The sequence below is a fragment of the Sceloporus occidentalis genome, unplaced genomic scaffold (assembly GCF_023333645.1).
Source record: "Sceloporus occidentalis isolate IW3139 unplaced genomic scaffold, rSceOcc1.0.p SCAF_67, whole genome shotgun sequence".
NCBI lineage: Eukaryota > Metazoa > Chordata > Lepidosauria > Squamata > Phrynosomatidae > Sceloporus > Sceloporus occidentalis.
Window position 1 is genome coordinate 5,482,991 of NW_028317047.1, and position 26,521 is coordinate 5,509,511.

A 26,521-nucleotide genomic window follows, 5' to 3' on the forward strand; every position below is an offset into this window, starting at 1 on the left:
GAAACCCCACCCATATCATACATATTAATGATATGTAGGTTAGGCTTTTGCCTTTTATGGTAAACCCAGAGATATTACAAGTGTGCCAGCCCTTTTGTAGGAGTTTACTTATTTCTTTTGTTTTCAATGTATATATAGTGTGTGAAAATGTAAAGCTGTTAGATTTGCCTGCTTTTGTGCAGATCTCCCTGCAGCTGCTTGTATCCGGAATAAACTTTTATGCATTCAAAGAAGTCTGGTGGTCAGCACAACGTTTGATTTCCACAACAGTTTTTGGCGTAGTCGGCAGGATCCCAACATCCAGGAAACCTGATCGAACCTTTCCTTGGGACTCTCTCCAGGACACACAAACCCAGCGCGCTATTAAGAGGTAAGACACCTTTTGAAATGTCTATTGTTTGTGTCTCCTGCGAGTGGTATTGTTCCCTTGGAGGGTAAGATATTCCTGGTGACGGGATCTTTTTACTTTGAATGTATAAACGTTAATATTAAGATTGTATAAGGTGACCTAGGTCAGGGATATTGGAACTTGTGTGAGTGCTGCGTGACTGAGACCCAAGTGGGTCGGGACTGGGTAATAATCAGACTGCAGCCGCCCCAAGACCCCTGCTAGCCTTTCGGGTGTTGACCAGGGTATCTTGATTGCAAGGGTGGTCTGAGGAAAACCCAGTTGCGTGTTAAATTGAGGGCTGAATGAAGTGGTACACATGAGACCCCTGAGGACGGTTGAAGGACGGTCAGATTATATTTGATAGAAGGTCCCGGGTATTAATATAAATACCTTTAAGGGAGGAGACTGGCCGTGGTGACGTTGATGTAGTGGACTCAGAGCAAGCGCAAGTAGATAATTGCGTCTAAATTGTTTCTGGTCCAGGAAAATAAGTCCTCGGTGTATGTTTGTGAAGAATGGGTTTAAAAAGTTCCAAGGAAATAGTGGTGCCGGAAAAGGGTACCCCGGCATGGTATATGTTTAACAATTATTCATGTGACACATGTATATTTATTGATGAGTGGAATAGGAATACTGCGGATAATGGCAAATTGCAATTCCCTCTAGAAGGTACCTTTGATTTAAATAAGTTAACTTATTTGCGTAATTTTTTTGTAAAAACAAAAACTAAGGTCTCAGCACATCAGTGGGACCAATATTTATTGTGGAATGACGAGAGTGAAAAACGTAGGAGAGAATCAATTATTTCCTCTTGGAAGGAAACCACAAAGAAATTAGAGGAGGAGATTGAACAAATTAAATCTTCTCAAAGTAACCTTTACCCTGCATTGTCTAGTGCACCTCAACAAGAGGATATAGATTTTTTAGAAGAACAAAATTTAATGAAGGTTACACATACTAAAAAGAAAACACAAAACTCTCAGAAACCTCCCCCATATGAACCTTCAGCTTCTAAAATAAATTCCCAAGAAGGGTCAACAAAGGGGGGAGGGAGTCAGACTCCAATTTGTCATCGCACTAGGAGTAAAGTGACAGGTGAAGTTTTAGAAATGCCCCTCCGAGAGGTTTTAGGAGAGGATGATTTAATTCGACATGTGCATGCTCCCTGGTCTCCCTCAGAGCTGATGGCACTAAAAAATAGTTTTCCCAGTGTTTCTGAGAACCCTAGTAAATTTATAGATCAGTTTAATTCCACTTGCATTGCATACAACCCCACTAAAAGTGATCTCTTACAAATAATGCAGATAGTAATGACGTCCACCGAAAGGACTAGGTTTATAGAAAGGTGGAATAAACAAAATGAAAGGAATCATTGGAATAATAATGAGATAGACAGAGATCAACCAGTGAGACAAGAATTTTATGAACTAATAGCTAGAGCAGTTGAAGAAGAATTCCGTCCGAAAACAGACTGGACAAAAATACATTCAACCAGACAAAATAAAAATGAATCCCCTGCTGAATATGCAGAGCGGTTAAAAGTAATTTTTAAACAATATAGTGGAATAAGAAGGCAAAGGGAGGATGATGATCCAATAAGAGTGGGAGGGCCAGCACTTTCTCAAGCATTTGTAAATGGTCTTATACCAGATGTAAGTAATGCTCTCAAACTTATAGCTATTGGATGGGAAACTAAACTTATTTCTGAATTAATTCCCATAGCAGAACATTGTTCTAGACAAAAAGAAGGAAAAAAGAGTAGTCAGATAGACAACTTAATGGCAGCACAAACTGTATTTTTCTCCACTAACAAAGCAGGAAATGGAACACGGTTCCAACAATCATATAATACACAAAGAGGACAAAGAAATCAGACAGATGTTTGTTTTAAATGTGGGAGAAGTGGACATTATAAAAGAGAGTGTCCACGTTTCAACAATGGTAACAGGAAACAGGGTCTAAGAAATGGTCTCTCACTGGAATACTCAGGGGAACAAGATAAAAATGCATACACATCCCCTAACTCAAATATCCAGACATACAATCCAAATCATTACAATTCCCAATAGGACAGTGAGGAATCCATAGTTTGTGCCCCAATACTACCAACTGATTCACAAGGACCCTGGATAACTTGTAAGGTAAATGGTAGAACCACACAATTTTTGATAGATACTGGTGCTAGCAGATCATGTATTTCTGTTGCAGATTATAAACATATTCAGAAAAGTAATGAAGCCCCTGTGGGAGTGAGAGGTGTAGGCAATAATATTATACCTCACCCAGTGTCAGAACCACAGACCATTTCTCTAGGTCCTCTTACAGAACGGCATGCTTTTCTCCTAAGTCCTACTTGTCCTGTTAACCTACTAGGAAAAGACCTTTTGTGTAAATTAGGTTGTACATTGTACTGCACTCCACAAGGAGTCTTTCTGGAGGTCCCTGCACATAATTTGAACCTGGCAGAAAGAGTTTTAGATAAAGAGGAAGCAGGATTGAATAATCAAGTACAAGCATATCTTTCTCAGGAATTTCAGAATATCTTGCAAACACTCCCTAACTCATTATGGGCAGGAGAATCTACAGAACCAGGTTTAATTTTGTCAGCAGAACCAGTACAAATTACTTTGAAGCCTAACGCTATTCTGCCTCGAAAAGCACAATATCCTTTAAATAAAGAGGCAGAGAAAGGCATTGCCCCTGTGATAGATAGTTTGCTCAAACAGGGTATCATAATTCCTACCAGAAGTCCTTGTAATACACCAATTTTACCAATTAAAAAGCATTCTGTAATAGGCCTGGTAAAATACAGATTCGTGCAAGATTTAAGAGCCATTAATTCAATTGTGATACCTTGTTTTCCAGTGGTTCCAAATCCTATTACAATCCTTTCTTCTTTGCCCCCAGAATCTACTCACTTCTCAGTGATAGATTTAAGTTCTGCATTTTTTAGTATTCCTTTACATAAAAACAGCCAGTATTTGTTTGCATTCACTTATAATGGACAACAATACACTTGGACTCGCATACCACAAGGATATACTGAAAGCCCAACTTTGTTTTCCCAAATTTTGAAAAAAGATCTTTCTGATTTAAAGTTAAATGGTGGATCAGTTTTAATTCAATACATAGATGATTTGCTAATAGCCTCTTCTTCAAAAGATGCTTGTTGCACTGATACTGTCACTGTTTTACAGGCCTTATATCAAAAAGGACATAAGGTTAACAAATCAAAGTTACATTTTTGTTCTGAAACTGTAACATATTTGGGGCATCAGTTGTCACATGGACAGCGGTCTTTAACATCTGATAGAATTCAGCCTATACTCGAAGCTAAAAGACCCACTACTGTCTCTGGAGTCCGTGCATTTCTTGGTATGGCTGGATACTGTCGACAATGGATTTTAGATTTTGCATTAATAGCTGCACCTCTTGTAGCCCTCACAAGAAAGGGTGTTTCTGAACCCATTCCTTGGTCATCAGATTGTGAGATCTCTTTTACGCAATTAAAACAGGCACTAATACAGGCTCCTGCCCTTGGTTTACCTAACTTTAATGAACCGTTTACTTTGTATTGTCATGAGAAAGGAGGATTTGCCACAGGAGTTCTTACACAAGATCATGGCACTTCTAAACGCCCAGTTGCTTATTTCAGTACTGCCCTTGATTCAGTGGCTCAAAGTTTCCCTAGTTGCCTACGAGCGGTAGCTGCCACAGCCTTTATGGTAGATCATGCTCAATCTATGTGTCTAGGTAGTACACTAAATGTGTTTGTGCCTCATGCTGTGTCTACGCTCCTTCTAAAGGGAGCTACTCAAATTTCTAATGCCAGAATGACAAAATATGAAATTATTTTGACCTCTTCTCCTAATGTTATCATTAAGCGTTGTCCACCTCTCAATCCAGCTTCACTCCTTCCATATCTGTCGGAAGGTGAGGAACATGAGTGTGAAGCAGTGATACAACAAGAAATCACACTTCGACCATTCTTATATGATACTCCACTTCTAAATCCCCACTTTGAAATATTTGTAGATGGCTCATGTTCTCGAGATGACAAAGGTAACCTTTGTGCAGGCTATTCAGTAGTTACCCTTACTGATATAGTGGAAGCTTCTTCACTTCCCCATGTACATTCAGCACAGGTAACTGAATTAATTGCACTAACACGAGCATGTATTATAGCAGCAGGTGTAACGGCCAATATTTATACAGATTCCAGGTATGCTTTTGGGGTCGTACATGATTTTGGAGGGCTATGGAAAATTAGAGGTTTCCTCACAGCAGCAGGTACCCCTATTCTAAATGCCAAGTATGTGCATGAATTGTTACAAGCCCTAATGCTTCCCAAAGAAGTAGCTATAATTAAATGTTCTGCTCACACAAAAGGCACAGACTATGTTTCTAAAGGTAATTCTTTTGCAGATACTACTGCAAAGAAAGCAGCCACCTTTACTGTTCCCACTATACAAGTGCTGCAAGCTCAAATTCAGGAGGATATTGTACCTCCTATAGACCTTCTGTCGTTCTATAAAGCTGCCCCACCAGAGGAACATACCTCTTGGTCTAATGAGGGATGCACCTCAGATTCCTCAGGCATGTGGTATGGCCCTAATGCCTTACCAGTTCTTCCTTCTGCATTGTTACCTTATTTTGTTCGCATGTATCATGGAGTGGCACATGTGAACAAAGGGGGGATAATTGATTTGATTACCAAACAATGGTATGCTCCAGGTGTAAGTACTATAGCACAACATTACTGCTCCACCTGTTTAATATGTCAGCAATTCAATGTAGGAAAGAAAGTGAAACAGACAAGGACAGGTCATCACCCACCACCATGGGGACCATTTGTTAATTTACAAATGGATTTTATAGAATTACCTAAATGTTTACAATACAGATATGTATTGGTAATTCTTTGTACCTTCTCCGGCTGGATTGAAGGATACCCATGTGCGCATGCAGATGCTCGCACAGTAGCAAAAAAATTACTACAGGAATGTTTTCCTCGATATGGTTTACCTCATTCTATTAATAGTGATAGAGGTACTCACTTTACAGGACAGATTGTCCAGGAAGTTACGAAAGCATTGGGGATAACATATCACCTACATTGTTCCCATCACCCACAATCAGGAGGTGCTGTGGAAAGAGCCAATGGAATTCTTAAAACTAAGCTTGGAAAAATTATAGCTCAAACAGGATTAAAATGGCCAGATGCTCTTCCTCTAGCTCTGATGTCTATGAGAGCAACTCCAGCTAGGAAACACAAGCTTTCACCTTGTGAAATTATAATGGGGAGACCAATGAGCATGGGGATAAACAAAGAACTCTTAATTAAAGACCAGGTTTTAGCAGATGAAACTGTACAAAAATATTGCATGTCACTAATGAAAACATTGCAGTCTCATCACTCACAGGTCAAAGCTGTACAGCCAACACCATCTGAAGAAAAACTGCACCATATAGAACCTGGAGACTGGGTCCTGGTTAAAAGTTTCCAAAGAAAGAACGCTCTCCAACCACGGTGGAAAGGACCCTACCAAGTTTTACTTACCACACAGACTGCAGTTAAAATTTCTGAACTTGTTTCCTGGATCCATATCTCCCATTGCAAGCTTGCTTCCCCTCCAAAAGACTTAAAAGACTGATAGTTTCTTATTAATTTTATATATCAAATACGTATAGCTTAATTTTTGTTTGTTCTGTGTTATGTTGTTTATTTAGATTTAGATAGTATAATTAATAAGTATTTAAAAAAAAAAAAAAAAATTATACAAATGTTTTCTCTTTTTGTATTTCTATCTTTTATTACTCTATTGCAATGTTATGAACAGAACTCTTATATAGCTCTTACTAACAGTTATGTTGAGAATGTACAAGATTCTCCATGTTATGTTTGTATTCACATGCCTCATAGTTCAGACACAGGTGTTCCTTTTATACCCTACCCATTCAATAGTACTGAGTATTGTATTAATGAAATGGTACAATTTAGAAATAAGACTCAAGTTCAACTCCCAGGTCCCCCTAAAACTCTTTATCCTCCCTTTCTAATAGGTCTTGGATGTCATAAAACTAAACTGAGTGCATGGACAGGATATGTTCGGCCCTATAATTCTTCAAAGAGACTTGAAGCAAATGCACCAAGAATAACAGTCATTCAGACCATTGGGGGTTTATGTTTAGAACGAACAAATGTTGAGGGAGGTATTTTTGTAGGAACTAGTAAGTGTCATAAGACTCTTACATGTAATTGTTCAAGTCCCCCTGCTATGCAGGAATCAGGTGTCATTGTACATCTAGTTAACATTACATGGGAAGAAGATGTTTGGGTATGGGTAAGTTGTAATAAAGCACATATTTATGTGACATTAAATGGGTCTTATTGGGTGTGTGGGAATTATGCGTATCCTAGATTACCTGAGAATTGGCAAGGATCATGTTATTTGGCCTACATACTCCCTGCAATAAGACATACTAAAGAAAGACCAACAGTCACATTTGGGCTTCATAGATCTAAAAGGCACCATAAAAATGGACCCACCTTCTCAGAGATTATGGGTAGCTGGGACAATTTTATAAATATAATAATTCCTTCCACTGGTGTCTATGATAACTGGGGCAAGAATTAGAGCTTTAACCATCATGTTAGAAACTGTGGCCAATCAAACAGAAAACGCTCTCACAAGCATTACAGCAGAAATGCAAGCCCTACGATTAGTTGCCTTACAGAACCGTATGGCTCTTGATTTTATTTTAGCAATTAAAGGGGGCGTGTGCTCATTAGTGGGCTCTGAATGTTGCACTTATGTTCCAGATGTCTCTAAAAATGTTACTCTAGCGGTTAGTGAGATTAGGAAAGAAGTACTTGAAATGCAAAGTTCCCTGAAAATTTCTTCTGGGGATTGGGGAATAAGTAGTTGGTTTGGGGCGTTAGGATCAAAAATTTTCTATGGTTTGATTATAGGGGCTTTGTTCCTCACAACCATATTTGCCTCCATAACAGTGTTGAAACTTTTACTCCTTAAATGTTGGAATTCTGCTACCTCGTCTATTGCCCATTATCCTGTTCTAATTGATAAGACCATTCATGAATGTCCCCCTAGTGCTAATGGAGATTCTAATATCAAAACCAAGAATACTCAAGAAATTACAAACCAAGAATTTACACGTTTATTATCTGTGTATGACGGTGACCAAGATTTGGCTGCCCACAAATGTATTAAACACAATGGGTGAATGCCTAAGAGTCATGCTTCATGGAATCTTTAAAGCATGAAAGGGGGGACTGTGGAATCTTAGGATGTGGAGAGTGGGTAGGAAGAGGTTAACTGTTTCTGCTATTTGGTGATAAGAGTCTGATGCACTGGGAGGTAGTATTGTTCTGTTTAGGAACAGGATATTTATGGTTGAGGGCATAGGTCAAATTACACAGCTGGTGAGAAACTGGACCATAAGTGTAGGCTCAGGGTCAACTTCCGGGCATAGGATGTCTGCTTTAATTAACTGAAACCCCACCCATATCATACATATTAATGATATGTAGGTTAGGCTTTTGCCTTTTATGGTAAACCCAGAGATATTACAAGTGTGCCAGCCCTTTTGTAGGAGTTTACTTATTTCTTTTGTTTTCAATGTATATATAGTGTGTGAAAATGTAAAGCTGTTAGATTTGCCTGCTTTTGTGCAGATCTCCCTGCAGCTGCTTGTATCCGGAATAAACTTTTATGCATTCAAAGAAGTCTGGTGGTCAGCACAACGTTTGATTTCCACAACACACTCAATACTTGAACTGTGGTTATAAGAAGAAAAAAAAAGAAAGAAAAAAAAAAAAATAAGGAAAAGGAGAGGAAAAAAAAAGTAAAAAATAAAAAGAAAAAAAAAAAGAAAAAAAATATAGTCATAATCTTTTTATTTGTTTATTTCGATATTTACAATAATAAAGAGGACACGATGGCGTCAAAAAGAGAGGATCCAAAATCAAAAAAAAGAGAGAAAAGAGATCTAGACCAAAAAAAAGAAAAAAAGATTTCTATGCTATTTTCACCCCAGGTTCATAGGAAAATGGAGGAATCTGTGTGCTTATCTGATTCCACTATTGATGAAATTGGAAGACACTCTTTAAGTCCTGCAGCACAATCTACTCAAATGATTACCAAAGAATATTTGCAATTATGTATGGAATCTCAGCTGAACTCATTTAAAGATGAACTCATGAAAGTGAACATGGAGTGGAAAAGTGAATTTAAAAAAACGCAAGAATGTTTCAATCTAATTATGCAAAAGAATGAGTTTCTTGAATTAGAGTTAAAATCAATTAAAGATGACCTTAACCATAAAGAGAACATCATAAGAAACCTGGAACAAAAATTAAATGACGCCGAGGATCGCACACGCAGGAAGAACTTAAGGATACATGGCATTTCGGAGGATATTAAGCAGGACTCTATCAGAACGTATTTGAAAGAATTGTTTTTAGATATGGGCATCCGTGATGTTGATAGAGACGATATGATTGAACGTGTACACAGAACGTTAAAACCAAAGAATCTTGCTGAAGGAAAACCCAGAGATATAATTATTCGCTTCTCAACTTTCTTTATACGATACAAAATATTATTGGCAACAAGTAAATATGTTCCGAAAGTAGATAAATTTCAAAACTTAATGTTCTTTCAAGATCTCTCTCTATTTACTAGACAAAAGAGATTTGAATTTAAAGAAGTGACCAAGATTTTGAGAGAGCAAAATATTAGATACTCGTGGGGATTCCCAGTAAAATTGTTTATTATGTCCGCTCAGCATCAACCAGTTAAGCTATCAACGGTTGATGAAGCTAGGAGTTGGCTTAAAGGAAATGTAGTACATGGTTTGCAATAATAATCTCGCGGATGCGCGACTTCTGGGGGGGGATTTTTTTATTTTTTTTTAGTGTGTGTTATTTATACAAAATTATATAGGTGTAATCTCATATTATATGGTTTTTGAAGGAGTGTAGGAGGAATATTCACTTGTGCTATTATTAAACTACAGGTATTGGTGAATTAATGGATTTGAAGGGTATGTACATATGCAATAATGATATAATTTAATCCACACTTAGTTTAAAAAAAAATTTTAATTAGATATAAAGCATTTTACCATTTGGAGTATGGTGTTTCTAATTTCACGATATATGCCACTTAACACATAATTATACTTATAACTTAAATCTTTTATATTTTTACGGGATCTTATTTCCTTAAGATATCTTTATTGATCACTTAGGATTAATTTTGGCATAGACAAGATTAATATGATTAACTGCCAAATACACTAGTTTTATTTTTTTTGTTTATTTTTTTTTTCCGTTTTTTTTTTGTTTTTTCCCCCCCCCCTCACCCATTTGGTCTATTTATTATTCTTTCCTCAATATAGATTAGTTCCCGTATAGCTCCTCAACAAGGTGGAGTTACTATGTCCTGGGAGAATGTTGGGTTTTTTCTCCGATGTTTGGATAGTATTTGGGCTTCCATTAATTTTTGTAAATTGTGTTATTTGTGTGTGGATGTAGGATGTATGGATTGTGAGGGTGTCAAGCCTTATCAGGTTTATGTTAGTTATAATAACCATCCGAAACATGGAAGATCTATTTAAGATTATTTTGTTGAATGTTCAAGGTTTAAATCTGCCTCATAAAAGATATTCGCTATTCAATTATATAAATAATCATCATATAGACATATGTTGCGTCCAAGAAACACATTTGAAAAATGCAGATATCTACAGACTGAACAATAAAAGATATATGGTGCTTGAACATTCATCGTTACCTAGCAGGAAAAAGCGAGGTGTAGCTATCCTAATCTCAAATAAAATTAAAGTTGAGTTGATCTATAAGCAGAAGGATTCTCACGCTAGATATGTTTTCATAGTGTGTAAATTAGACGAGAGATTATTTTCTATTTTGAATATATATGCACCTAATTATAAACAGAACCATTTCTTAAATGGCACACTACAAAAAATTCAGAAATATACCCAGGGAACCTTTTTGTGTATGGGGGACTTTAATTGTGCTCCTGATGCAGTATTGGACACTCCCAGTCCCCGAGGTAGAACTCCTAACAGAAATCAAGTTAATTTATCTAATGCTTTCAGTATTACTCTTGGTAAATATAAACTCTATGACATTTGGAGGACGTTGAGACTGGCAGACAAAGATTATACCTTTTTTTCGGGTCGACATAAGACTTTTTCACGTATAGATCTTATATTAACTACAGCGAACGTGATTTCAGATTGTAAGCGCATTAGTATAGGAAATGCAGCCTGGACAGATCATGATCCAGTTTGTCTGGAAATAGAAAAGAAATTTCATTTGACTTTACGCCCTTGGATAAATGAATCATCATTAGGCTGTAAGGATTCTCTTGATTACATTTCCCAGACGACCACTCAGTTTTTTCTTGAGAATTTGACGCATAATGTGAGTCTGGGTAATATCTGGTGCGCTTATAAATGTGTCTTGAGAGGATATTTAATTAAAAAAGATGCATATAATAGGAAAAAAGGAAAAGAAAAATTGTCTGATCTATATATTTCATTGAGTAATTTAAAAAGGAAGTGTGGTCAATCTCATGGAGAACAAGACATTATGAATATGATTAAAATCAAAAAAGAAATTGAGGACCGTTTAATAAGTAAAGCAAATTATAATTTGATTAAGTTAAAGCAAAAATTCTACTACGCTGGGAACCGGGCAGAGAAACAGCTTACCAACCAATTAAAAAATAGAAATTAAAAAAATCGAATTCTTAAACTTATAGATGGGGATAAATATATTTCTAGTCCTGATAATATTGGGACATCTTTTGGTAAGTTTTATACATCCCTGTATAATATTGTAGGTCAATCCCAAGATGATGTACAGATGAGACAATATCTGCAGGACTCCAGATTGCCGAAGTTGACTGATACATTGATAGAACAATTGGACGCTCCCTTTTTGGAGAGTGAAGTAAATGTAGCGATAAAAAAACTAAAAGTACGTAAAGCTCCTGGTCCCGACGGATATACAGCACTGTTTTATAAAAAACTGTCCAAATTGATAGTTCCGCACCTAACAAGTATGTTCAACGAAATCAGCGCAAATAAGTCCTTTCCTAATGGCATGTTGGAGGCTATTATTCTTCCTATACCTAAAGCTGGGAAAGAGTGCTTGAAAGTGTCCGATTATAGGCCAATCTCTTTGATTAATTTGGATACTAAAATATACTCTTCAATACTAGCTGCCCGTTTAAAACCATTGTGCCCACAGTTAATTTGTAGAGATCAGTCTGGCTTTATAAAAGGAAGACAATCTAGTGATAATGTCCGTAAGATTATTGACATAGTAGAATATGTAACCACTCATGAAATTCCATCAATCCTCTTGGCTTTGGACGCGGAAAAGGCCTTTGACCGGGTTAACTGGACCTTCTTAGAACAGACATTGAGGTCTTATGGCTTTGGTGAAGGCTTTATTCGAGCTGTTATGGCGTTGTATACAACACCAACCGCAATGGTAGTTGGTCAAGGCTTTAAATCGGAACGTTTTAGATTAAATAACGGGACTCGACAAGGTTGCCCATTGGCACCTTTGCTATATATTCTCACATTAGAACCATTAGCTTCGAGAATTAGACTCAATAAAAGCATTAAAGGAATAAGAATTGGTGATTTGGAAAATAAACTTTGTCTATACGCGGATGACATATTACTATCTCTGTATGATCCGTTAAATTCAGTTGATCATTTGATGGCCGAAATTGATTTATTTAGCAGCTTCTCGAATTATAAATTGAATATCACAAAAACACAAGCTGTAATGATGAATATCTCGGCTTCATCAAAAACTAGCATTGAGGAATCCTTCGAATTCTCTTGGGCGACCGATAAAATCGACTACCTGGGGGTTGTAATCCCAATCAAGATTTCGGAAATTATAGAAGTTAACTTTAGTAAATTACGAGATGAATTGATTAAGCAAATTAAAGAGTGGAAAGGCCTTTTTATTTCTTGGCTTGGTAGAATGAATGTCATTAGATCCTATATAGTCCCCAAATGGTTATATCTTCTTCAAATGATTCCGGTCAGGCTCCCGTTGTTAGATTGGTTTGTGATTGAGCAAGAGTTGACAGGCTTCTCAAATCTGGAATGCATACTTTGGCTACATCATTTTAAGCTTAAATCAATTAGAAATAACCTACCAATTACTCTCCATAGTTCTATGGAGTTTTGGGAGTATATTAAGCCTTGATTAGGCCTCCGTAATAAAATAGTTTCAACAGCTCCGCTTGAAACTCTCCAGTATAATATCTCCCAATTAAATTTGAGAAACTGGACCAACTATAGGAATAAAAGGATTATAGATATTTTGATACAGGATAAAACAAAAACGTTCTCTCAGCTCTCAGAGGAATTTGAATTCGGCAATCTGGAGTCCTTCAATGTCTTTAGGATAACTTTCTATGTTAGATCTCATTTGTATGTGCAGTCCTCATCTATTTTGAGTCAAAAGATCTGCGATATGTTTTCTACAGAAATTATTCTAAAAAGCCTAAAAAAGTGGTATATACTGCTTGAAGAAATAGAAACTCCCCTTGTTCATATTGCATTAAAATCATGGCAATCAGACTTAAAGTGTCTGATAGATTTAAATATATGGATTGGTAGTTTATTTGAAATTAATAAAATTTCGCATTGCCTCAACATGATTGAACTGCATTACAAGATAATGTGGAGATGGTATATAACCCCGGTGAAACAGTGTAAATTTAATTATAATGCGTCCCCTCTCTGTTGGAGATGCCGTTCTTCTTTAGGATCATTCTCCCATATCTGGTGGGAATGCCCACAGATCCAAAGTATTTGGCAAGATATATTTAAGCTCATTTCTGATACTTTAAATCAAAACATAGCACCGACTATGCGAAGAGCCCTACTACATTTTGATTTAAACGGATTTCGATTTAACCAAAGGGCTTTTATAGTACAATGCTTGCTAGCCATGAAGATAATTTTAGCTAGACAATGGCTACAATCATTATCTATTTCTTTGGATCATGTGGTGAATCAAATCAGCCATCAATGTTTGATGGAACGTGGCTTTTTTCTATCTCACCAGTGTTTACAGAAATTCCATAACATCTGGAGACCGTGGCTGACTCGGCACCCTGACATTCTCCCAAATTTATAACATAACGTATAAACATACTGATTATATCAACTTGGCTTGACAGTTTGAATGTATTGTATGGATGGTTTGTTGGTGATTCTTTTTTTCTTGTGGTTTTTTTTGGGTTTTTTGGGGGGTTTTTTTGTTTTTCTTCTTTTTCTCGTTGTGGGGTATAGACTGGGAAGTTTTGTTGTAATCCCGGTCTAATTGTGTTGTATATGTTTTATATTGCAATTTTAGACGCATCAATAACTTATATATACAAAGTAGAAAAACTTGTTCCATTCTCTGTAAGTGGAATGATGAATATCTGCACATATATGCTGCTATATTTATAAGTGGAATGATGAATATATGTATACATATGCTGCTATATTTATTATCGGCACTTTCTGCTTATATATATGTTTTTCTTTATATTGTATGTGATGTGGTCTAATAAAAAAAAAAATAAAAAAAAAGTTTTTGAAAGAGTAAATTGCAGACAACTTTGATTGAATCAAATTTCGCAACAACGCACTATCCGTAGAGGTACCGTGTAGGCCAAGATGGGGTTACATTCGGTGATCATATGGCACATTGAAAAAAAACACTTGAAATCTTAGTTTTCACATGTCTGCCTTTCATACCAAGAGGGACTAAAAATCTTGGGTGACACGTAACATGGAAAGAAACTGTTGAAATCTTAGTTTCCACTTGCCTGACATTCATTGATATGGAAGAACTCTAAAGAACAACATAACCAAACCTCCATCAACTCCGACCACAAAGAGACTCGAACCCTCAATCTTCTGATCCGAAGTCAGATGCCTTATCCATTAGGCCACGCGGTCTGCGTGTAAAGTTTGCGAAAAAATGTTTGGATACGTTTCTCATAGAGAAACATAACTATATTTCCTTTACTTCACATGCCACAATATGCTTTTTATGACCACTGTCCTTCCTCTGACTGATGTTAATTAAGAACACGCAGACAAACATAGGACACAGAAACGACTAATGCATTTGAAACATCTATGTACGAAGGATTATGCGTGAGTCAGATAGGTGGTTTCATGACGTTTTCTGTCTACGTATCGAGGCACTTTGGCGCAGTGGATAGCGTATTGGACTTCTAGCACTTGACAAGGCATTCAAAGGTTGTGGGTTCGAGTCCCACCAGTGTTGTTATTTTTCCAGTGGTTGACTGCATTTGATGTTCTTGTTTAGTTGTAAGTTGCAATATCCACAAATTGTCTCTGAAAAATTTCTGTAATACTATTGACAGATCTTAATCTGACAGATTTTAATTGAAGCATTAAATTGTATTTCCAAATATCCACAATTTGTCTGTGAGAAATTATGGTAATCTGAAACAATAGAACTATCTAACACAAGTGTGGAAAGCAGTTTAGCGCTCCGTTTGTAAGATTAAAGTTTTGATGCGAAAATAATGCCAATATTCAAAGGTTGTGTGTTCGAGTCCCACTAGAGTGGTGTTTTTTTTCCAGTGGTTGACTGCATTTGATGTGCTTGTTTAGTTTTAGGTTGCAATATCCACAAATTGTCTCTGAAAAATGTCTGTAATACAATTGACAGATTTTACTCTAGTGTGAAATGTGTTTCAGTAGTGGGCCCTGTGGCACATTATACAAAGGATGATCACATAGATTTCTTTGGGCAAAAAGATTAGGAAATGTACAACAGAAAATCAAGGGTGCCCTGTGACTCTTATGGAGCCACTTGGAGCCAAAGTCTTCATAACAATAGTTGGAGAAAAAATTAAAGTTTGCTTTTAAGTGTTTGAAACAGTACATCGCAATCAACTTTGATTTCATTAAAGGTGGTGGCAACGCACAATACGTAGAAGAACCCTGCATGCCCAGGGGGCGATAAGTTTGGTGGACATATGGCACATCAAAAAACACATGTGAAATCTTAGCCTTCACATGCAGGATCTCAAGTCTGCTTACCCTGTGACTCTAATGAAGCCACTTTAAACCAATGCAGTGGCAAAAGGTCCCCTAAGAGCTAGTCCCTTGCCTTGAAACTATGTAAAAAAAATATCTTCTTTCATAGCAGCAGGCGCTTGTCAGGATGGCTGAGTGGTCTAAGGCGCCAGACTTAAGTAATGCTATTTTCTCTCTGTGAGGGTCTTCTGGTCTCCATGTGGAGGCGTGGGTTCAAATCCCACTTCTGACAGTCATCTCTTTTTGTGCTTTGAGCTTCGTTTAATTCAACAATTTTTTGAGAAAGAATCCAAGATTGAATTTAAGCGTTTAAAGAGTACATTGCAGAAGACATTGATTTCATAACATAAGACAGCAATGTACAATCTCTAGACTCAAAAGAACAGTAACCTGGGGATCTAAATCACCAGCAACCTCAAGACAACTCAAATCCGCAATCTTCCAATCCAAAGTCAGACACCTTACCAATTAAGCAACGAGGTCTGGACGGAACGCGAGAGTCTTATTCCGCACTTTGGAGACAAGACCGCCTTCCGAAGTCGATATGGACATTTCGAATATCTTGTCATGCCCTTTGGGCTCTGCAATGCCCCTGCTACCTTCCAACACTTTTTAAATGACGTCTTTCGGGACTATCTGGATGTCTTTATGGTGGTCTATCTGGACGATATTCTCATATTCTCGTCAAACCTATCTGATCACCGCGACCAGGTCAAAATGGTTCTCGACCGTCTACGCACACATCACCTTTATGCTAAGCTGGAAAAATGCCAATTTGAAGCTGATCAGGTAGAATTCCTGGGATTCATCATTACGCCTGGAAACCTACAGATGGATCCTAAAAAGGTGTCAGCTATCTTGGAGTGGCCAGTACCTTCTGATAAAAAAGGGGTCCAACGTTTTATTGGCTTTGCAAACTATTATCGCTAATTTATTAGAAACTTCTCTCATGTTATCGCGCCCATCACCAAGTTGACTCGTCAATACTCCCGTTTTGCCTGGACACCGGAAGCACAGAATGCGTTCGACGCTCTCAAACAACACTTCACCACTGCTCCCATCCTTATTCAACCCATGGTGGCGGAACCGTTCCATTTGGAGGTGGATGCTTCGGATCTAGCGGTAGGAGCAGTTCTGTCCCAACGACATGGGGAGAAACAAAATTTGCATCCTGTGGCCTACTACTCGCGTAAACTCACCCCGGCCGAGATGAACTATAGTGTGGGGGACAGAGAACTACTGGCCATCAAACAGGCTCTGGACACCTGGCGTCATCTGCTAGAAGGGACTCAACATCCAGTAACAGTATATACTGACCACCGGAACCTGGAGTATCTTCGCTCCGCACGGCGTCTATGCCCCAGACAGGCTCGGTGGGCTCTCTTTTTCACGAGATTTAACCTACATATCACGTATCGCCCTGGATCCCGTAATACCAAAGCAGACGCCTTGTCTCGGTTACCTACTGTATCGAGTTGTCCCGAGACTCAACCGGATACTATTCTTCCTTCCAGCCTCTTCCTCACACACCAACCATCTCTCATGGACTTCATACGCAGAGCCGTAGTTCCGAGAACTAATCCTCCGGTTCGTCGTACCCGAAACTTATTATACTACCGTGATAAGATATTTGTACCGACCCCGGCCCGTTTAAAGGTTCTACAAACATGCCATGATTCTCTCCTCTCTGGACATGGGGGCATTAAGAAGACTACAGACCTCGTTCGACGTCAATTCTGGTGGCCTTCGCTAGACCAAGATGTGACCTCGTTTGTCCGTTCATGTACTACCTGCGCTCGTACCAAGACCCTCCGTAGAAAACCAACGGGCCTTCTCCGCCCATTACCTATTCCTTCGGTTCCCTGGTCTAAAATTTCTATGGACTTTATTGTCGATCTACCACCCTCCAAGAAACACGACACAATCATGGTGGTGATCGATAGATTCACCAAAATGGCACATTTTATTCCCACAATTGGCATTCCTTCCGCTTCCACCACAGCCACCTTGTTCCTGGATACAGTGTTCCGGCTTCATGGATTACCACATCACTTCAGACCGTGGAGTGCAATTCACATCTCGTTTCTGGAAGGTGTTCTGCCGCAAGCTGCACATTCGTCCCACTTTGTCCACGGCCTTTCATCCGCAAACCAACGGTCAGACCGAACGTCTAAATCAAATATTAGAGCATTACTTAAGATGTTACACCACGCACCTTCAGAATGATTGGCTCCAATTTCTCCCTTCCGCAGAATTCACCTACAACAATCAAACACAGCGATCTATAAAGATGTCTCCATTCTTCGCTAACTATGGTTACCATCCTATCATGATTCCAGGTCTGCCAACCGAACCTACGATTCCCGGGATCTCGGATCGAGTCACCGTGCTAACAAGACAATTTCAAGTCCTGAAGCAAAACTTAATCAAGGCCAGAAAGGCCTACAAATCATATGCAGATCGCCACCGTTCCAGTCCCCCTACTTACCATTGTGGCGACAAAGTCTGGCTGTCCACAAGTCATTTGCGCCTACAGATTCCTTCCAAGAAACTGGGACCTAAGTTCATTGGCCCATACACTATCACGAAAATCATCAACCCAGTGACAGTGCAATTGAAACTTCCCTCTACCTGTCGGATTCATCCGGTTTTCCATGTATCGCTGGTCAAACCTTGGGTGGCCAACCCTTTTCCTAACCGGGTACCTCCTCCTCCTGCACCAGTGGTCATCGACGGGATTGAAGAATACGTGGTACAAAAAGTGGTAGATTCCAGGATCCGTCGAGGGCATCTAGAATACCTTATACAATGGAAAGGATATAGCCCAGAAGAAAGGACCTGGGAACCGGCAAGTCAAGTTCATGCTCCATTATGTGTTCAAAAGTTTCATAAACTGCATCCTCTCAAGCCAGGCCATCCTCGCCCCCGGAGGTCGCGTCTTGCGGGGGGATCCTGTAAGGCACCTACCTTAAGCAGCTCCCGGCCGTCCTCTTCTCCTCCCCGGCAGAAACGCCGGCACCGCAAACTGGAGCTGGAAGCAGCCGCTCGCGCACGCGGCCGCTTCATGAATATTCATGAAGCTGACCGCCGGCTGGATTCCGCTGCGTCGCTATGGCGACGCAGGACGCGATCACGTCCCGGACGTCGGGGAACGCCTCCCCGGGCTATTTAAACCTCGAGCACAGTATCCTCAGTGCTCAGTTATACTGGTTCTGTCCGTATTACGTGAGCTCCTCCCGTATCCTATATATATATATATATCTTGTTCCTGTTCTCCCGGTATCCGACCCTGGTCTGCTAAACGGCTTCCTGTGTTTCTCTGGTTTCCTGACCCTGGCTCTCCCTGCTACTACGTGTACCTCTGGCATCCTGACCTTGGCTATCCAACCCGACTACGTGTACCTCTGGCATCCTGACCTTGGCTATCTGACCCGACTACGTTTACCTCTGGCGTCCCGACCCTGGTCTGCTAAACGGTTGCCCTCTGACCACTCGTGCTTACAGTTACACCACCAAGTGCCCTGTTATCCTCACCAGGCCCCTTGCGTGTGTTCTGTTTTTGAGCAAGTGTGTTCCAGTCCTGCATATCGGATTCCTTCTGGTAAGACAAACCTTACAAGCTGTCACATAGATTTCTTGGGGGAAAGAGATTAGGAAGTGTACAACAGAAAATCAAGGGTGCCTGTGACTCTTATGGAGCCGCTTTGAGCCAAAGTCTTCATAACAATAGTTGGAAAAAGAAGATAAAAAAAAACTGGACGGTGGTGTGATGACGTGAGACCCTCACGGGGTGGATCGTTGGAGCGTGCGGGATGAACTTCAGGTGATGGCGTCCTGCGATCTGCCTCCCCGGTATGCCTGACGATCTTGCTGCGAACTCTCAGCGTGTGGCTAGCGTACGGTTTCTTCCCCCGGCTTCCTTGGAAGTTCTTCAGTTGCAGCAACCCCGGGAGAACATCCTGAGGTGTGGCAGCTACCGATTGATGCTCCATATTGAAGGACTCGGCTATGTTGCCGTTATGCTGGAAGCTGGAATGAGACCGAGAGAAATCTAATATTTGGCGGGGAAACGCGCTACAGATTTTTGATCCTGAGGAGCTGTGGCAGGTGTCCGAGTGGGATCTTCAGAGTTCCTGGAAATCGTCAAAAGTACTTTCTATTTATTTATTTATTTATTTATTTATTTTTGGATCAAGATTGGAATTATTTTTTGGAACCTGTCTATATTACAATCATGATGGTGGAGGAGATTCTAATTTGGTAACAGATCTAGGGATATTTCCATTGAAAAAAGAAAAGGAAAAGGGAAAAAATTTATGATTATACTAATATATTGAAAGTACTATAATCATGTTGGAAACAGACTTTATAACTTAATCATGTTGGAAAACAGACTTTATAATTTAATCAAGCTACACAGGAGTAAGAAAATTGATCCCTTTATATGAATTCAACTTTACCAATCATGCTATCAATCATGCTATCAATTATGTTATCAACCCATTATCTATACACATGAATTCAGATTTGGATGGAATTAACTGATCCAGTTTATCTCCACTACGTGATACGGCTTGCGTCTTCTAATCATGTTGAAATCTAATTTAAATTATTAATTATTATAATTATGCTGGAATAGGACACCTTAATCTAATCAAGCTTGGAAGGAGGTGAAATTTGATTTGTCTCTGTGATTCTAATCAACTAGTGGATCATGGTCTATATATAAATTATTGATTTTGGGATCATATATTTTGATTCATATTTTGACACATACTTCACTAATGAATTTTGACACATACTTCACTAATGAATTTATAAAATTTTGATTATCACTCAATACTTGAACTGTGGTTATAAGAAGAAAAAAAAAGAAAGAAAAAAAAAAAAAAAAAGGAAAAGGACAGGAAAAAAAAAGTAAAAAAGAAAAAGAAAAAAAATATAGTCATAATCTTTTTATTTGTTTATTTCGATATTTACAATAATAAAGAGGACACGATGGCGTCAAAAAGAGAGGATCCAAAATCAAAAAAAAGAGAGAAAAGAGATCTAGACCAAAAAAAAGAAAAAAAGATTTCTATGCTATTTTCACCCCAGGTTCATAGGAAAATGGAGGAATCTGTGTGCTTATCTGATTCCACTATTGATGAAATTGGAAGACACTCTTTAAGTCCTGCAGCACAATCTACTCAAATGATTACCAAAGAATATTTGCAATTATGTATGGAATCTCAGCTGAACTCATTTAAAGATGAACTCATGAAAGTGAACATGGAGTGGAAAAGTGAATTTAAAAAAACGCAAGAATGTTTCAATCTAATTATGCAAAAGAATGAGTTTCTTGAATTAGAGTTAAAATCAATTAAAGATGACCTTAACCATAAAGAGAACATCATAAGAAACCTGGAACAAAAATTAAATGACGCCGAGGATCGCACACGCAGGAAGAACTTAAGGATACATGGCATTTCGGAGGATATTAAGCAGGACTCTATCAGAACGTATTTGAAAGAATTGTTTTTAGATATGGGCATCCGTGATGTTGATAGAGACGATATGATTGAACGTGTACACAGAACGTTAAAACCAAAGAATCTTGCTGAAGGAAAACCCAGAGATATAATTATTCGCTTCTCAACTTTCTTTATACGATACAAAATATTATTGGCAACAAGTAAATATGTTCCGAAAGTAGATAAATTTCAAAACTTAATGTTCTTTCAAGATCTCTCTCTATTTACTAGACAAAAGAGATTTGAATTTAAAGAAGTGACCAAGATTTTGAGAGAGCAAAATATTAGATACTCGTGGGGATTCCCAGTAAAATTGTTTATTATGTCCGCTCAGCATCAACCAGTTAAGCTATCAACGGTTGATGAAGCTAGGAGTTGGCTTAAAGGAAATGTAGTACATGGTTTGCAATAATAATCTCGCGGATGCGCGACTTCTGGGGGGGGATTTTTTTTTTTTTTTTAGTGTGTGTTATTTATACAAAATTATATAGGTGTAATCTCATATTATATGGTTTTTGAAGGAGTGTAGGAGGAATATTCACTTGTGCTATTATTAAACTACAGGTATTGGTGAATTAATGGATTTGAAGGGTATGTACATATGCAATAATGATATAATTTAATCCACACTTAGTTTTTAAAAAAAATGTAATTAGATATAAAGCATTTTACCATTTGGAGTATGGTGTTTCTAATTTCACGATATATGCCACTTAACACATAATTATACTTATAACTTAAATCTTTTATATTTTTACGGGATCTTATTTCCCTAAGATATCTTTATTGATCACTTAGGATTAATTTTGGCATAGACAAGATTAATATGATTAACTGCCAAATACACTAGTTTTTTTTTTTTTGTTTATTTTTTTTTTTTCGGTTTTTTTTTGTTTTTTTTTTCCCCCCTCACCCATTTGGTCTATTTATTATTCTTTCCTCAATATAGATTAGTTCCCGTATAGCTCCTCAACAAGGTGGAGTTACTATATCCTGGGAGAATGTTGGGTTTTTTCTCCGATGTTTGGATAGTATTTGGGCTTCCATTAATTTTTGTAAATTGTGTTATTTGTGTGTGGATGTAGGATGTATGGATTGTGAGGGTGTCAAGCCTTATCAGGTTTATGTTAGTTATAATAACCATCTGAAACATGGAAGATCTATTTAAGATTATTTTGTTGAATGTTCAAGGTTTAAATCTGCCTCATAACAGATATTCGCTATTCAATTATATAAATAATCATCATATAGACATATGTTGCGTCCAAGAAACACATTTGAAAAATGCAGATATCTACAGACTGAACAATAAAAGATATATGGTGCTTGAACATTCATCGTTACCTAGCAGGAAAAAGCGAGGTGTAGCTATCCTAATCTCAAATAAAATTAAAGTTGAGTTGATCTATAAGCAGAAGGATTCTCACGCTAGATATGTTTTCATAGTGTGTAAATTAGACGAGAGATTATTTTCTATTTTGAATATATATGCACCTAATTATAAACAGAACCATTTCTTAAATGGCACACTACAAAAAATTCAGAAATATACCCAGGGAATCTTTTTGTGTATGGGGGACTTTAATTGTGCTCCTGATGCAGTATTGGACACTCCCAGTCCCCGAGGTAGAACTCCTAACAGAAATCAAGTTAATTTATCTAATGCTTTCAGTATTACTCTTGGTAAATATAAACTCTATGACATTTGGAGGACGTTGAGACCGGCAGACAAAGATTATACCTTTTTTTCGGGTCGACATAAGACTTTTTCACGTATAGATCTTATATTAACTACAGCGAACGTGATTTCAGATTGTAAGCGCATTAGTATAGGAAATGCAGCCTGGACAGATCATGATCCAGTTTGTCTGGAAATAGAAAAGAAATTTCATTTGACTTTACGCCCTTGGATAAATGAATCATCATTAGGCTGTAAGGATTCTCTTGATTACATTTCCCAGACGACCACTCAGTTTTTTCTTGAGAATTTGACGCATAATATGAGTCTGGGTAATATCTGGTGCGCTTATAAATGTGTCTTGAGAGGATATTTAATTAAAAAAGATGCATATAATAGGAAAAAAGGAAAAGAAAAATTGTCTGATCTATATATTTCATTGAGTAATTTAAAAAGGAAGTGCGGTCAATCTCATGGAGAACAAGACATTATGAATATGATTAAAATCAAAAAAGAAATTGAGGACCGTTTAATAAGTAAAGCAAATTATAATTTGATTAAGTTAAAGCAAAAATTCTACTACGCTGGGAACCGGGCAGAGAAACAGCTTACCAACCAATTAAAAAATAGAAATTTAAAAAATCGAATTCTTAAACTTATAGATGGGGATAAATATATTTCTAGTCCTGATAATATTGGGACATCTTTTGGTAAGTTTTATACATCCCTGTATAATATTGTAGGTCAATCCCAAGATGATGTACAGATGAGACAATATCTGCAGGACTCCAGATTGCCGAAGTTGGACGCTCCCTTTTTGGAGAGTGAAGTAAATGTAGCGATAAAAAAACTAAAAGTACGTAAAGCTCCTGGTCCCGACGGATATACAGCACTGTTTTATAAAAAACTGTCCAAATTGATAGTTCCGCACCTAACAAGTATGTTCAACGAAATCAGCGCAAATAAGTCCTTTCCTAATGGCATGTTGGAGGCTATTATTCTTCCTATACCTAAAGCTGGGAAAGAGTGCTTGAAAGTGTCCGATTATAGGCCAATCTCTTTGATTAATTTGGATACTAAAATATACTCTTCAATACTAGCTGCCCGTTTAAAACCATTGTGCCCACAGTTAATTTGTAGAGATCAGTCTGGCTTTATAAAAGGAAGACAATCTAGTGATAATGTCCGTAAGATTATTGACATAGTAGAATATGTAACCACTCATGAAATTCCATCAATCCTCTTGGCTTTGGACGCGGAAAAGGCCTTTGACCGGGTTAACTGGACCTTCTTAGAACAGACATTGAGGTCTTATGGCTTTGGTGAAGGCTTTATTCGAGCTGTTATGGCGTTGTATACAACACCAACCGCAATGGTAGTTGGTCAAGGCTTTAAATCGGAACGTTTTAGATTAAATAACGGGACTCGACAAGGTTGCCCATTGGCACCTTTGCTATATATTCTCACATTAGAACCATTAGCTTCGAGAATTAGACTCAATAAAAGCATTAAAGGAATAAGAATTGGTGATTTGGAAAATAAACTTTGTCTATACGCGGATGACATATTACTATCTCTGTATGATCCGTTAAATTCAGTTGATCATTTGATGGCCGAAATTGATTTATTTAGCAGCTTCTCGAATTATAAATTGAATATCACAAAAACACAAGCTGTAATGATGAATATCTCGGCTTCATCAAAAACTAGCATTGAGGAATCCTTCGAATTCTCTTGGGCGACCGATAAAATCGACTACCTGGGGGTTGTAATCCCAATCAAGATTTCGGAAATTATAGAAGTTAACTTTAGTAAATTACGAGATGAATTGATTAAGCAAATTAAAGAGTGGAAAGGCCTTTTTATTTCTTGGCTTGGTAGAATGAATGTCATTAGATCCTATATAGTCCCCAAATGGTTATATCTTCTTCAAATGATTCCGGTCAGGCTCCCGTTGTTAGATTGGTTTGTGATTGAGCAAGAGTTGACAGGCTTCTCAAATCTGGAATGCATACTTTGGCTACATCATTTTAAGCTTAAATCAATTAGAAATAACCTACCAATTACTCTCCATAGTTCTATGGAGTTTTGGGAGTATATTAAGCCTTGATTAGGCCTCCGTAATAAAATAGTTTCAACAGCTCCGCTTGAAACTCTCCAGTATAATATCTCCCAATTAAATTTGAGAAACTGGACCAACTATAGGAATAAAAGGATTATAGATATTTTGATACAGGATAAAACAAAAACGTTCTCTCAGCTCTCAGAGGAATTTGAATTCGGCAATCTGGAGTCCTTCAATGTCTTTAGGATAACTTTCTATGTTAGATCTCATTTGTATGTGCAGTCCTCATCTATTTTGAGTCAAAAGATCTTCGATATGTTTTCTACAGAAATTATTCTAAAAAGCCTAAAAAAGTGGTATATACTGCTTGAAGAAATAGAAACTCCCCTTGTTCATATTGCATTAAAATCGTGGCAATCAGACTTAAAGTGTCTGATAGATTTAAATATATGGATTGGTAGTTTATTTGAAATTAATAAAATTTCGCATTGCCTCAACATGATTGAACTGCATTACAAGATAATGTGGAGATGGTATATAACCCCGGTGAAACAGTGTAAATTTAATTATAATGCGTCCCCTCTCTGTTGGAGATGCCGTTCTTCTTTAGGATCATTCTCCCATATCTGGTGGGAATGCCCACAGATCCAAAGTATTTGGCAAGATATATTTAAGCTCATTTCTGATACTTTAAATCAAAACATAGCACCTACTATGCGAAGAGCCCTACTACATTTTGATTTAAACGGATTTCGATTTAACCAAAGGGCTTTTATAGTACAATGCTTGCTAGCCATGAAGATAACTTTAGCTAGACAATGGCTACAATCATTATCTAATTCTTTGTATCATGTGGTGAATCAAATCAGCCATCAATGTTTGATGGAACGTGGCTTTTTTCTATCTCACCAGTGTTTACAGAAATTCCATAACATCTGGAGACCGTGGCTGACTCGGCACCCTGACATTCTCCCAAATTTATAACATAACGTATAAACATACTGATTATATCAACTTGGCTTGACAGTTTGAATGTATTGTATGGATGGTTTGTTGGTGATTCTTTTTTTCTTGTGGTTTTTTTTGGTTTTTTGGGGTTTTTTTTTGTTTTTCTTCTTTTTCTCGTTGTGGGGTATAGACTGGGAAGTTTTGTTGTAATCCCGGTCTAATTGTGTTGTATATGTTTTATATTGCAATTTTAGACGCATCAATAACGTATATATACAAAGTAGAAAAACTTGTTCCATTCTCTGTAAGTGGAATGATGAATATCTGCACATATATGCTGCTATATTTATAAGTGGAATGATGAATATATGTATACATATGCTGCTATATTTATTATCGGCACTTTCTGCTTATATATATGTTTTTCTTTATATTGTATGTGATGTGGTCTAATAAAAAAAAAAAAAAAAAAAAGTTTTTGAAAGAGTAAATTGCAGACAACTTTGATTGAATCAAATCTCGCAACAACGCACTATCCGTAGAGGTACCGTGTAGGCCAAGATGGGGTTACATTCGGTGATCATATGGCACATTGAAAAAAAACACTTGAAATCTTAGTTTTGACATGTCTGCCTTTCATACCAAGAGGGACTAAAAATCTTGGGTGACACGTAACATGGAAAGAAACTGTTGAAATCTTAGTTTCTACTTGCCTGACATTCATTGATATGGAAGAACTCTAAAGAACAACAAAACCAAACCTCCATCAACTC

The 26,521-nt window shown here is 37.7% G+C and overlaps 3 non-coding genes across 3 annotated transcripts; 2 read left to right on the top strand and 1 right to left on the bottom strand.

Moving 5' to 3' along the window:
- Window positions 1-14,355: 14,355 nt before the first annotated feature.
- Window positions 14,356-14,428, bottom strand: TRNAR-UCG (transfer RNA arginine (anticodon UCG)). Its single transcript has one exon. It is a non-coding gene; the product is annotated as a tRNA-Arg (tRNA).
- A 247-nt stretch (window positions 14,429-14,675) lies between these two features.
- On the top strand, window positions 14,676-14,762 carry TRNAR-UCU (transfer RNA arginine (anticodon UCU)). The gene is given in 2 exon segments: window positions 14,676-14,712; window positions 14,727-14,762. It is a non-coding gene; the product is annotated as a tRNA-Arg (tRNA).
- Window positions 14,763-15,665: 903 nt separating this feature from the next.
- On the top strand, window positions 15,666-15,776 carry TRNAL-UAA (transfer RNA leucine (anticodon UAA)). Its single transcript has 2 exons — window positions 15,666-15,703; window positions 15,731-15,776. It is a non-coding gene; the product is annotated as a tRNA-Leu (tRNA).
- The last annotated feature ends 10,745 nt before the right edge of the window (window positions 15,777-26,521 follow it).